This window comes from Loxodonta africana, chromosome 7 (assembly GCF_030014295.1).
Source record: "Loxodonta africana isolate mLoxAfr1 chromosome 7, mLoxAfr1.hap2, whole genome shotgun sequence".
Classification (NCBI taxonomy): Eukaryota; Metazoa; Chordata; class Mammalia; order Proboscidea; family Elephantidae; genus Loxodonta; species Loxodonta africana.
In genome coordinates, this window is record NC_087348.1 from 11,976,318 (window position 1) to 11,991,189 (window position 14,872).

General features: G+C 43.1%; 1 non-coding gene across 1 annotated transcript; it reads right to left on the reverse strand.

The window, feature by feature from the left end:
* Positions 1 to 13,027: 13,027 nt before the first annotated feature.
* Positions 13,028 to 13,217, reverse strand: LOC111753210 (U2 spliceosomal RNA). Its single transcript, XR_002788097.1, has one exon. It is a non-coding gene; the product is annotated as a U2 spliceosomal RNA (small nuclear RNA).
* Positions 13,218 to 14,872: the final 1,655 nt, after the last annotated feature.

Below are 14,872 nucleotides of genomic sequence, written 5' to 3' on the forward strand. Positions count from 1 at the left end.
GGTTCCAGAGGTGGGCCTCAGCTAGAGGCATCCATCATTTTCCTAGATGACTCTTCCCCCACTTTGCAAGGCCTCCCACAAATTATCCCAAACTCCTCCAGGATGCCCACCACCCATCTGTCTCTGGGGTGGTTTGCGCGTTGCTATGATGCTGGAAGCTATACCACCAGTATGACAAAGACAGCAGGGTCACCGTGGTGAACAAGTTTCAGAGAGCGCAGCTTCCATACTAGGACAGACTAGGAATAAAGGCCTGCCAATCTACTTCTGAAAATTAGCCAATGAAAACCTTATGGATCACAACAGAATATTGTCCAATATAGTGCTGGAAGAGCCCCCTAGGTTGGAAGGCATTACATAAAAGCCCCAATAATGGATTCAAACATACCAATAATCATCAGGATGGTGCAGGACCAGGCAACATTTCATTCTGTTATATGTAAAACTGCCACAAGTCGGAGCTGACTCAATAGCCCCTAACACCCACCACCCCAGGATGCCAGGGTCCTCTACCTCCCCGTCACTTCACTATGCCAGGCCTTGGAGAGGGCATGCTCTGCAGAGGCCTTGAAGATCTCCCAAATTCATGTCACAAAGGTCCTTGGATAGATGGGAAGTGGGACAGAGACAGGTTCACAGTAGGGACTCACCAGACATGAACACCGTGATGTGCCAACATTCTCAGGAACTTTTTGTTCCTGAGCAGTGCCAGCTGAGTTATTTTCAGAGAAGAGCTGAAGGAAATAAGTTCTTTCTTCCTCTACCTGGGCTGGAAGCCAGGATGGCTGTGTATTTGGGAGAAAGCAAAAGCCAAGATCCTAATGGTAGATGGAAAGGGGTGCCAAAGAAGGGCCAAGGGTGTGAAGAGGCTCAGCCCCTTTCAACCTCCCAAAGCCCATACTCCACCCCTACCCCAGGGAAGTTAGAACCAACTCCTAGGGGAAGGCAGGCAAGTGGTAGAGACTGGGGTTCTGACGAGTGCTCAAAGATGATAAAAGGTCCAAGGTACCCTGGGCATGCCAGATAGTAGTGCCAACCAGAGCCTCTGGACAGACTTTGTCCCCAGCATAAAGACTCACTGCTGAAAACTGAGAACTGTGGGGTCAGAAGCTCTCCTTGAGATGGACCCACGTAACACTCCCTAAGAACATGACATCTCACTCACAGCCCCCCATGGCTCCAGATGGATGAAGCCAATTCCTTCTACATCTAGTAATAAAGCTAACAACTTACCTGCCCCCCAAAGCTTCTCACACAGCACACCTTCTGTTCCAGCTATAGCAGCCTTCGAACATCTACCAGTTTCAGAACACATCAGGCTTTCTCAGACCTCTGCATCTTTGTACAGGCCATTCCCTCTGCTGTTTTGCCTTTCCTGTTCTGCCACTCTACCTCGTAAACTCCTACTTCTTCCAGACCTAGCTTAAATTACAGCCTTTCCCAACTCCCCCGACAGAATTACTTTTCCTCCAGTGTGGCCATCTCTGCTACAACTCATGCCCCGTTTGTTTATTACATTTCCTGTCTGGGTATCTGTTTGCACTTCAAGACAAGTGGCAGGGACCATGGGCTAGCTGTCGATGAAGCTGCCTGCTCAGTGGGAGCATACAATAGGCACTTTATCAGTGTCTGGTAAAGGAGTGGATGAACTACATAAATCAAACCCAAATATTTCCCTTCTTAGAAACAGCAGTAGTAGCATGGTAAGCTAAAGGAATAAAAATGAACAGGAATTTAAACAACACTGTATCAAGATAAAGGTGTTTATGCACACCAAAGCTTATAACTGGTCAGCCGAAATAAAATTGTAAGTTTGGGGGGAAGGGAAAAACAGGACAGCAGCGGAGAATGACTGAAGACAGAGGCCAGACAGTGACTAGATAGCCTCAGATTTGACACTGTGTGCTGACAAATATAAAACTGAGTATTTACTATAGGACATGCAAAATATATAATTTGTCAAGAAGACTTTTGCCTTCAAGAGAAGGCTGTGGCAAAGCAGGAAAAAAAAAATGCAGTTCAGCAGTCAAAAAAGACCACATGAGGTCATGAGTCTGAGTGTTCTCCACTCAGGCGGGCAGACAGCGTGGGGCCCTGCAAGGCAGAGGGCCAAGTGTACAAAGAAAGCTCCTTTCTAACTCCCTGTTGCAAAAATCCCTATCACGTGCTTCCCAGGAGATGAGGACTACCTGATCTTAGCCAAAAGATAGGGAAGTTACCCATCCACCCCACCTCCACCCGCCCCCAAGGTATTTTTACTGGCAGATAAAAAAAATCTCCAAATCCAGAGTGAAGATGAGAGGGAGACAAGAGAGAAGAATGGTCACACTGTCTCTGTCCAACAGACTCTGCAACTCTGCCAGAGAGCCCAAGGCATGATTCCAGGGACCCAGAAACAAAGCATCCAGGCTCTGTCTCTAAAATAACAGACAGCCAAGAAGCCCTGAGGATTTCAACCATTTGAAATTCAGCATTTGGAAGTCAAAGTGCGGCTGAGATGAAAGCAGAGGAGGCGGACCCCAACCAAAGGGACTCACTTGGCAGCTGTCATTTGAGAAAACCATGTTAGAATAATGTCGCTACCAAGAATCCCGCAGGAGGAAGACCGACCGCTAAAGCAGAGAACTGCTAGGGTTGTCTAAGTGAAGGGTGAGGAATGTGAGGGGGAGGGCGGCAGGAAGGATGGAAAAGCTGGTGATAGGGAACCCAAGGTTGAGAAGGGAGAGTGTTGACATGTCGTGGAGTTGTTAACCAGTGTCATAAAGCAATATGTGTACTGTTTAATGAGAAGCTAATTTGTTCTGTAAACCTTCATCTAAATAAAAAAATATATATTTATATGCATATCTATATGTATACATACAGATGAATGTCTTTTAGACCTCAAAGAAAAGATTTCTTAAACAAGACACACACAAAAAAATGTGGACTATAAAAGATTACTACTTAAAAAAAGTTATTGTGGTCAAATGTAGATAACAAAAAAATTGCTATTTTAACTATTTTTAAATGTACAATCAATGGGGTTAATTACATTCAACATGTCATGCAAACCATCACTGCTATCCATTCCCAAGGGTTTTTCATCAGCCCAAAGAGAAACTTAGTACTCCTTAAGCAGTAAATCCCCATCCCCCAGCCCCTGGTTACTACTAATAACCTTCTGTCTCTATGCATTTGCCTGTTCTAGATATTTCCTGTAAGTGGGATCATGTAATACGTGTCTTTTGTGTCTGACTAATTTCACTCTGCATAGTGTTTTCAAGGTGCATCCATGTTGTAGCATGTATCAGAACTTCATATGTCTTTATGGTTGAATAATACTCTATTGTATGGCTATACTACGTTTTGTTTATCTATTACTCTGTTGATGGACACTTGGGTTGTTTCTACCTTTTGGCTGTTTGTGAATAATGTTGCAATGAACACTGGTGTATAAATGCTGTTTGAGTCCCTGCTTTCAAGTCTCTTGGGTATATCTATCTAGAAGTGGAATTGCTGGGTCATATGGTAATTCTGTAACTTTTTGAGGAACCATCAAACTTTTTTATAGCAACTGCACGGTTTTACATTCCCACTAACAATGCGTGCCCCCACGTATCTATCAGTTTGTCGTGCTGTGGGGGTTTGGGTGTTGCAGTGATGCTGGAAGCTATATACCAGTGTTTGGATACCAGTAGGGTCACCCATAGCAGACAGGTTTCAGCTGAGCTTCCGGGCTAAGACAGACTAGGAAGAAGGACCCGGTGGTTTACTTCTGAAAAGAATTACCCAGTGAAAACCTAATGAATAGCAGCGGAACATTGTCTGATATAGTGCCAGAAGATGAGCCTCTCAGGTTGGAAGGCACTCAAGAGACGGCTGGGGAAAAGCTGCCTCCTGAAAGTAGAGTAGACCTTAATGATGTGGATGGAGTCAAGCTTTCAGGACCTTCATTTGCTGATGTGGCACGACTCAAAATGAGAAGAGTTGCAAACATCCATTAATAATCAGAACATGGAATATACGAAGTATGAATCTAGGAACAATATGATTAATGTCACACGCAAGTAAAATTTTGCTGAAGATCATTCAAAAGCAGCTGCAGCAGTATATTGAGAGGGAACTGCCAGAAATCCAGGCCAGATTCAGAAGAGGACATGGAACCAAGTATATCATTTCTGATGTCAGATGGATCCTGGCTGAAAGCAGAGAATACCGGAAAGACGTTTACCTGGTTTTATTGACTATGCAAAGGCATTGGACTGTGTGGATCATAACAAATTATGGGTAACATCGTGAAGAATGAGAATTCCAGAACACTTAATTGTGCTCATGAGGAACCTGTACATAGATCAAGAGGCACTTGTTCAGACAGAACAAGGAGATACTGCATGGTTTAAAGTCAGGGAAGGTGTGCATCAGAGTTGTATCCTTTCACCATACTTATTCATTCTGTATGCTGAGCAGATAATCCAAGAAGCTGGACTATATGAAGAAGAACGGGGCATCAGGATTGGAGGAAGACACATTAACAACCTGCATTACACAGATGACACAACCTTCCTTGCTGAAAGTGAAGAGGACTTGAAGCACTTACTGATGAAGATCGAAGACCACAGCCTTCAGTATGAATTACACCTCGACATAAAGAAAACAAAAATTCTCACAACTGGACCAATAAGCAACATCATGATAAACAGAGAAAAGATTGAAGTTGTCAAGGATTTCATTTTACTTGGATCCACAATCAACAGCCATGGAAGCAGCAGTCAAGAAATCAGAAGATGCATTGTGTTGGGCAAATCTGCTGCAAAAGGCCTCTTCAAAGTGTTGAAAAGCAAAGATGTAACTGTTACCAACGAGGGCATGGAGGCCTTCTGGACTCAACGAGTCCTTGTCTTTCTCTTGTAAGAATACACAGAGAAGACAATTTTGGGTTCAGCTCTAACAGGTTTATCTTACTTGTGACAAGTAAAAGGAGTCAGTGGGGGTTCATGGTGCTCCAAAAGACTGACTCGGGTTCAGTGGGGATAAGACAGGGAGCAAAGGCCCCGAGATCGGAGGGTGCCTGTTTGAAAAATAGCGAAGAGACTGGTGTGGTTAGAGGAGAAACGAGTAAGAGAAAAATAGACTATATTATAAGGAAGTAATAGGGGGTTGAGTGTGGAACCTAGAGACTTAGACAAGGAACAGAGGGGCCCCCAAATCTGCAAACAAAGTAACAATAGGCCAGGGCACAGAAACAAAGCCATTCCCCAGAACAATGGGCCAGGGTTTCTAAAAATAGCTGGCAAACTTCTTTAAAGTTGCTTTTCAGAAGCAGCTGGCGAAAACCAGGCCCAGGGACACATGCAGAACATCCACCTGTGACTGCTGTGTGACCTTCCACCAGGGGTAGTGAGGGGCTACAGCCCCAGCCGGGGAATCGAACCCAGAGAGCAGGAGACTGTGCAGGCGTGACGCCCCATAATAAGTCCTGCTACGCATCCCAGAGGCCTCCAGGACAACACACCCCCACCACCCCCCCCCCCGCCCCACTAGAGAACCTTTAAAAACTCAGGCCTGTCTTTTGTTCTGTGAGATAAGGGTAAGTGTGGCTCTAGGCCCTCCTACCCTCTGCTTGCAAGCCTCTTCAATAAAGCTTTGCTTGTGTGGAAAACTACGTGCCTTACCTGCTCATTCTTGACCAGTGAGAGGCAAGAACTTTATTCCGGTAACAGGGACAGTAGAGCAAAAAATATTCAGTGGGTTTCTTTGAAGGGTGGGTTCATCTAGGAATAGCAGTGCATATTAATTAGGCTGCCTGTGCACCTGGAATCCAAGATGAACCCACTGATATTCCAGATGGAATCCTCTCGGCAGCCCTTGGTATCACTTATTATGGGATATAGCACAGGCGCACTGATCTTCTGCACTACATTGCCCATCGTGGGCCAAGGAAGGTCAGAGAGCAGTCACACTTTGTTCTTCTGCTCATGCAGAGCCTGTAAAGGGGGAAAGGACTAGAAAAGCACTAAGAGGGAAGTAGTAGTAATGTTCTAACCTTACCTCATGTTGACAGGATGTGGTTCCCGTTTACCCAACTTCCAGATGATAATCTTTTCACAGCTGTGCTATTCAGCCAGCACAGTTAACCCTGTCTCATCACCTTGAAGACTAAGGTGAGCCTGACCCAAGCCATGGTATCTTCAGTTGCCTCATATGCATGTGAAAGCTGGACAATGAATAAGGAAGACTGAAGAATTGAAGCCTTTGAATTGTGGTGTTGGCGAAGAATACTGAATATACCACGGACTGCCAAAAGGACGAACAAACCTGTCTTGGAAGAAGTACAACCAGAATGGTCCTTAGCAAAGATGGAGAGACTGTGTCTTACATACTTTGGACGTGTTGTCGGGAAGGAAGGATCAGTCCCTGAAGGACATCATGCTTGGTAAAGTAGAGGATCAGCGACAATGAGGAAGACCCTCAACAAGACGGATTGACACAGTGGCTGCAACAGTGGGCTCAAGCGTAACGATTGTGAGCATGGCGCAGGACCTGGCAGTGTTTTATTCTGTGGTACGTGGAGTGGCTATGAGTTGGAACTGACTCAATGGCACCTAACAACAACAACAGTGCATCAGGGTTCCAATTTCTCCACATCCTCACCAACACCTGTTACTTTTTTTTTTAATTTGTATTGTGTTTTAAGTGAAAGTTTACAGATCAAGTCAGTCTCTCACACAAAAACTTATATACACTTTGCTACATACTCCCAATTACTCTCCCCCTAATGAGACAGTCTGCTTTCTCCCTCCACTCTCTCTTTTTGCGTCCATTTTGACAGCTTCTAACCCCCTCTACCCTCTCAGCTCCCCTCCAGGGAGGAGATGCCAACATAGTCTCAAGTGTCCACCTGATCCAAGAAGCTCACCCCTCACCAGCATCCCTCTCCAACCCATTGTCCAGTCCAATCCCTGTCTGAAGAGTTGGCTTTGGGAGTGGTTCCCATCCTGGGCCAACAGAAGGTCTGGGGGCCATGATCACTGGTGTCCTTCCAGTCTCAGTCAGACCATTAAGTCTGGTCTTACGAGAATTTGGGATCTGCATCCCACTGCTCTCCTGCTCCCTCAGGGGTTCTCTGTTGTGTTCCCTGTCAGGGCAGTCATCGGTTGTAGCCAGGCACCATCTAGCTGGTCTCAAGCTGATGTAGTCTCTGGTTTATGTGGCCCTTTCTATCTCTTGGGCTCATAATTACCTTGTATCCTTGGTGTTCTTCATTCTCCTTTGATCCGGGTGGATTGAGACCAATTGATGCATCTTAGATGGCTGCTTGCTAGCGTTTAAGACCCCAGGCACCACTCTCCAAAGTGGGATGTAGAATGTTTTCTTAATAGATTTTATTATGCCAATTGATTTAGATGTCCCCTGAAACCACGGTCCCCAAACCACCGCCCCTGCTACGCTGGCCTTCGAAGCATTCAGTTTATCCAGGAAACTTCTTCGCTTTTGGTTTAGTCCAGTTGTGCTGACCTCACCTGTATTGTGTGTTGTCTTTGCCGTCACCTAAAGTAGTTCTTATCTACTATCTAATTAGTGAATATCCCTCTCCCACCCTCCCTCCCTCCCACCTCTCATAACCATCGAAGAATATTTTCTTCTCCGTTTAAACTATTTTTCGAGTTCTTAAAAAAAAAAAAATTTTTTTTCTATAATAGTGGTCTTATACAATTTTTGTCCTTTTGCAACTGACTAATTTCACTCAGCATAAGGCCTTCCAGGTTCCTCCATGTTATGAAATGTTTCACAGACTCCTCACTGTTCTTTATCGATGCATAGTATTCCATTGTGTGAATATGCCATAATTTATTTATCCATTCATCCGTTGATGGGTACCCTGGTTGCTTCCATCTTTTTGCTGTTGTAAACAGTGCTGCAGTGAACATGGGTTTGCATATATCTGTTCATGTAAAGGCTCTTATTTCTCTAGGATATATTCCAAGGAGTGGGATTGCTGGATCGTATGGTAGTTCTATTTCTAGCTTTTTAAAGAAGCGCCAAATGGATTTCCAAAGTGGTTGTACCATTTGACATTCCCACCAGCAGTGTAGAAGTGTTCCAATCTCTCCACAGCCTCTCCAACATTTATTATTTTGTGTTTTTTGGATTAATGCCAGCCTTGTTGGGGTGAGATGGAATCTCATTGTACTTTTAATTTGCATTTCTCTAATGGCACCTGTTATTTTCTGATAATAGTCACCCTAGTGGATGCAAGGTGATATCTCTTTGAGGTTTTTTTTTTTAATTGGGGTTTTGATTTGCATTTCCTTAATTAATGATATTGAGCATCTTTTCATGCTCTTATTGGCCATTCGTGTATATTCTTTGGAGAAATATCTATTCTTTTGCCCATTTTTTTATTTTGAATATTATGTTTTCAGTGAAAGTTTACAGAGTAAATTAGGTTCCCATTTGACAATTTCTATACACTTTGTTCAGTGACATTAATTACATTTTTCACAATAAGTCAACATTCTCTTTCATTGTATTTTGTTTGTTCCATTTCCAGTACTCTAGTTTCCTTGCCCCCTTATTTTCTCTTCTTTGCTTTAGAGTAATTACTGACCTTTTGGTCTGATATAGACTTTTGTTTGTTTGTTCAATTTTTATTGTGCTTTAAGTGAAAGTTTACAAATCAAGTCAGTCTCTCATACAAAAATTTATATACACTTTGCTATATACTCCTAGTTGCTCTCCCCCTAATGAGACAGCACACTCCTCTCCACCCTCTATTTTTGTGTCCATTCAGCCAGCTTCTGACCCCCTCTGCCTTCTCATCTCCCTTCCAGACAGGAGATGCCCACATAGTCTCATGTGTCTACTTGAGCTAAGAAGCTCGCTCCTCACCGGTGTCATTTTCTATCCTATAGTCCAGCTCTGTCTGAAGAGTTGACTTTGGGAATGGTTCCTGTCTTGGGCTAACAGAAGGTCTGGGGACCATGACCTCCAGGGTCCTTCTAGTCTCAGTCAGACCATGAAGTCTGGTCTTTTTATGAGAATTTGAGGTCAGCATCCCACTGCTCTCCTGTTCTCTCAGGGGTTCTCTGTTGTGTTCCCTGTCAGGGCAGTCATTGGTTGTAGCTGGGCACCATCTAGTTCTTCTGGTCTCAGGCTGGTGTACCCTCTGGTTTATGTGGCCCTTTCCGTCTCTTGGGCTCATAATTACCTTGTCTCTTTGGTGTTCTTCATTCTCCTTTGGTCTAGGTGGGTTGAGACCAATTGTTGCATGTTAGATGGCTACATACTAGCTTTTAAGACCCCAGACACCGCTCTCCAAAGTGTCTTTTGCCCATTTTTTGATATATTCTGATATTAAACCCTTATCAGATAGATGTATGAATACCAAATGTTTTCTCCCATTCTGTGGGTTGTCTTTCCACTCTCTTATTAGTGCCCTTTGATGCACAAAAATTTTTAATTTTAATGAAGTCCAACTTATTTTTTTGTTGTTGCTATGCTTTTATGGTGTCATAGATTAATACATTATTTGATTGATAACTTTCGTTCATCAAAGCACACCTGAGAGTCAGCCAGCACCCATATCTTGGTTTCTAATACCATCCTGCACGGGGAAATGGCTGATTCGAAGGCTAGGGCAGTAAGTATACTAGGTGAGCCAGGAACATCCTTGATAATAGTTTCTTTTTTAATACTTGGTTGCATCAGCAAGAATAGCTTGCTACAGTGGTGGTCATTCTGTTCAGTTTATTTGTGTCCCAGAGACTTTCAGATGGTGCATTTAAATTTCTCTTCTCCTAAGAGATGGCTGGTTGCATTTCTTCCCTTTAGTCTCATTTTGTTTTATGGGCCTGTCTAATCTTTGTCTGAAGGTTGAACTCAGGAGTGACTTCATTACTGAGCTAAAAGAGTGTCTAGGGGTCATCTATATACTCTTCTAAAAGAATTTTGATTTTGTTTTTGATATTTAAGTCCTTAATCTACCCAAACTTAATCTTTATACGTGGCAAGGTAGAGGGCCAACCTCATCTTTTTTCCGAATGGATAACCATTTTTTTCCTTTCCCTGTTGACCTGACATCCCCACTATCATACAACAAAGTTGCATATGTGCATGGAATTTCCTGGGTTTTCTATTCTATTCCATTAGTCAATTTCTGTTTATCCCTGCACTATACCACACTGTCTTAATTATCACAATTTCATGATGTTTTATATCTAGTAAGACAAGTCCCTCATCCCTGCTATTTTTTGCCCTTTACGTTTCATTTAAGTTTTAGAAATACCTTAACAAGTTTCAGAAAAAAGCGTCAGGACTGTTAGTAGAAATGCATTGAGTTTAAGTGTCGATTCTGGAAGAACTAACAACCTCGTGATACTAAGTCTTTCTGTGTATGCGTGTGATATATCTCTCCACATATGTGTTGTTAGTTGCCCGTCAATTCTGACTCATGGCAACTCCACGTTACAGAGTAGAACTGCTCCATAGGGTTTTCTTGGCTGTAACCTTAAAGAAAGCAGATTGCCAAGCCTTTTCTTGTGGTACCACTGGGTGGGCTCCATATATTTATGTATTCTTTAATACCACTTAGTAAAGTTCTGTACGTTTCCCTGTAGGGGTCTTGCACAACTTATTAGATTTATTTCTAGGGATCTGAGTGTTTCTGAAACTATTATTAAATGGTAACATCTCTTTAATTGTTTCCTAGTAGCAACTGACATTTGCATATCAAATCTTGTATCCAGCTACCTTGCTAAAGTCTTCTATTATTTCTAATAATTTGTCTGTAGTTTTTGGGAAGTTTCTACGTAAATGATCATGTTATCTACAATCAATGACAGCCCTATTTTTTCCTTTCTAAACCATACGCTTCTAATTTATTTTTCAAATCTTACTGCATTGGACATTTGCTTCTCTCTGTATGCCGTGAGTCCCTCAAGGAGCCCATTTCCTCTCAAATCTATTTAAATGGGTCGCAAACCTAAATTTTCAGCCCTAATTGCTCACATTCAATCAGTTCTATACTTTTAACTATCCAAAATTATTCTTGTCATCTTGCAGTCTCTATGGCTCCCTACCATCCTCCCCCACTTCGAGTACGACAGTTCAATCAGTGACATCTTCATTTGTCCAGTTTTCTAGGTCAGAAGCACTTGGGCAACTTTCTCTGTTCTTAGCTCTTCCCATCCTCTATTTTCACTGCTAGTATCAGCCCTGTCGCCTTATTAACATAATTACAATATCTCCATTTAAAGAAAAACAGAAACTACCACTGCCCACTATCACCCAATTCTCTAAACCCGTTGAAAATGGCTCCAAGTCTCAGACCAGAAATGTTCTAGTTCTTGCTCCTATGTTCAGAATTTCCACTCCTGCCTCATAAAATGCACAGGTAGCAAATGGATTGATGCAGAAACCATGGATGTTGGAGCTATGAAATCTTTTTTTTTTTTTTTAATTGTGCTTTAGATAAAGTTTTAAAGAGGAAATTAAGTTTCTCAAACAATTAATACAAGTTGTGTGATACTGGTTGCCAATCACACAAAGTGTGAACACTCTCCCCTTCTCAAACTTTGGTTCCCCATTACCAGCTTTACCATCCCCTCCTGCCTTCTCATTTTTGCTCCTGGGTTGGTGTGCCTCTTTAGTCTCGTTTTGTTTTATGGGCCTGTCTAAGCTTTGGCGGAAGGGTGAACCTAAGGAGTGACTTCAGTAATGAGTTAAAAGGGTGTCCGAGGGCCCGACTCTCACAGTTTCTCCAGTCTCTGTCAAACCAGTAAGTCTGGTCTTTTTTTGTGAGTTAGAATTTTGTTCTACATTTTTCTCCAGCTCTGTTCAGGGCCCTCTATTACAATCCTTATCAGAACAGTCAGTAGTGGTAGCCGGGTACCATCTAGTTGTGCTGGACTTAGTCTGGTGGAGGCTATGGTAGTTGTGGTCCGTTAGTCCCTTGGATCAATCTTTCCCTTGTGTCTTTTGTTTTCTTCATTCTCCCTTGCTCCATACAGGGTGGGACCAGTGGATTATCTCAGATGGCCACTCGCAATCTTTTAAGACCCCAGACGCTACTCACCAAGGTTGTGCAGAACATTTTCTTCATAAAGTATGTTATACCAGTTGAGGTAGATGTCCCCTGAGAGCTATGAAATCTTCTTGAATACCAGAAAAACTGAATTAGACCATTAAGTTATGACGTGTCCAAATCTTGCTTGAACTTAGACTATCAGGTTCCCCTTCTATCATCCGCTATACTACATGAGTTTTTCTAATAAAAATTTGATCATAGCACCACCCTCTTAAAATCTTTCAATTGATTGCCTGTTTTTATAAACTTAACATGATCAACAAGGTACTGAGAGGTTTGCCCCAACCCCATATTTCAAAACTTATTGCCCCACTCACACCTCACTTTGCGCTCCCAACACAATGGCCATCTTTTGGTTCCTTGAAGAGGTCTCTCAGGCCACAGGGTCTTTGCAACTTGTGCTATTCCCTCTCTGGATTACGTATATAGAGTATAATTTACTTTAAAAACCTTCATACATTAGGGTATTCTATCTTTTTTAACTGATAGGAGACATAATCAAGAAAGTTTGGTGACCACTACTTTAATCTGCAGTTGTTGTGGTGTGCCGTCAAGTCCATTCCAACTCATAGCGACCTAATAGGACAGAGTAGAACTGCCTCATAGGGTTTCCTAGGCTGTAATCTTTACGGGAGCAGATCACCAGGTCTTTTCTCCCACAGAGCAGCTGATGGGTTCAAACCACTGACCTTTTGGTTAGCAGCTGAGTGCTAAACCATTGTGACACCAGGGCTCCATTAATTCTGTGATTATATGAACAGTTACTAAAATAACAACTAGTTGTTGGAATCATAGATATGTTCATCAGCCTAGTTCTGGCCATGTTTCATATGGTTTCCACTATCTCTTGTAGGTCCATAATCAAATCTTTTACTAATCTGGTTCCCACAACTTATCATGTTCATCTTTCCAAAAGAGACACAGTTTACCAAGGTTAAACCTAACAACTAAATATTCCCAGAAGAGTGCACCATTCCTGGAAGCACCGCATACCAGGCTGATGCGTGGGATGGATGGCGCAAGCTCCTATTATTCATTCTCGGTGTTTCAAAACAGTTGAATCCACTGTCCTGATTAGAGGCCATGTCCAATATTAAGTTGAAAAGAACAAATACCACACGTGATCTTAGTCAAAAGGCTGAGAAGTGATACTACCCGTATCAACTCCTGGTCAGCCCTTCCCATCCCTTCTTCACTCAGTTCACAAAAACAGCATGTAAACTTGCCCTTACAATCTCCCAAATCCTCAGCTCCCCAAAGATTAGGTTAGTCCTTCTCTGGGAGAGCTCCCGAATGTAACATTCCTTCACAACCCAAGAAACTGTCATGAAATTGGGCACTTTTCTCCATAGAGGTGAATATCTCCCCCAGCTTCCATTTGTATCCTTCCTGCTCCATTACGCGAGACAGTGCCTCTTACTGCCAGAAGGGGTCAGGGTTGCTCCATAAGCTTGCTCTCCAGACCGAAGTGCGAGCCCATTACGGGTCAATGAATTGGGAAAAGATCATTTGAAAACTTATATAAATTAATAAACACATGGTGGTTTGGATGTCTCTGGGTGTCGCAAACAGTTAAGTGTACGACTACTAACCTAAAGGCTGGTAGTGCAAACCCACCCAGGGGCACCACGGCAGAAAGGCCTGGAGATCTGCTTCTGTAGCGATTACAGCCAAGAAAAACCCTATGGAGCAGTTCTACTCTGTAAAAAATGGGTTGCCATGAGTCAAAAGGAAACCCTGGAGGCGTACTAGTTAAGAGCTACAGCTGCTAACCCAAAGGTCGGCAGTTTGAATCCACCAGGTGCTCCTTGGAAACCCTATGGAACAGTTCTCTGTCCTATAGGGTCGCTATGAGTCGGAATCAACTCGAAAGCAAAAGGCATTTTTTTTTTTTTGAGTCAAAAATGACTTGACAACATCAAGTCTGATTTTGAATGCCCCTGGTTCTCACAAGCATTCAAGAGCTTGACCTAAAGTTTGGTGGTTCGAACCCAGGAATAAAGGCCTGGTGATCTGCTTCTGAAAGATCACAGCCTTAAAAACTCTGTGGAGCAGTTCTACCCTGCACACATGAGGTCACTATGAGTTGGAGTATCCTGGATGGCAACTGGTTTGGGGTTTTTGTTTTTTTTGGTAAATATGAGTCCTACTTTCTATCTTGTATTTTTAGTAAATAGGGATACAGTAGTGATTTGCACAGATATGATCTCGGACCTCTGGTGGCTAGTGGTTAAGAGTTCCGCTGCTAGCCAAAAGGTCGACAGTTCGAATCCACCAGCCGCTCCTTGGAAACCCTATGGGGCAGTTCTACTCTGTCCCGTAGGGTCACTATGAGTCAGAACAGACTTGACCGCAACGGGTTTGGTTTTTTATCTTGGATCTCAGGGATTTTATTGTGATGGGGAAGAAGGGAGTGGTGGTAAGGTAACTCCAGGGAAGCAGGGGTCTTATTGGCTATATTAATGGGTTAGCCTCTTTACACGTAAATTACCTCGTCTTTTTTTTTTTACCGTTTCTATCTTCTAACATATGCATGTGAAAGCTGGACAGTGAGTAAGGAAGACCGAAGAAGAACTGATGCCTTTGAACTCTGGTGTTGGCGAAGATTTTGAGGATTAAAGTAATTAATTCATATGGCGTGCTTAAAAAGCTCCAGACGTCAGGACATCCATGCCCAGTCAGGAAATCAGACCTTGTCCAAGACAACGTGGAGCACTTATGTCCGACTCACTTTCCCGAAACGGCCTCACCCCGCGCCCAGGCCGGCCCAGTACCTGAGTCGCCCCCCGCGCTGGGACACTGGTC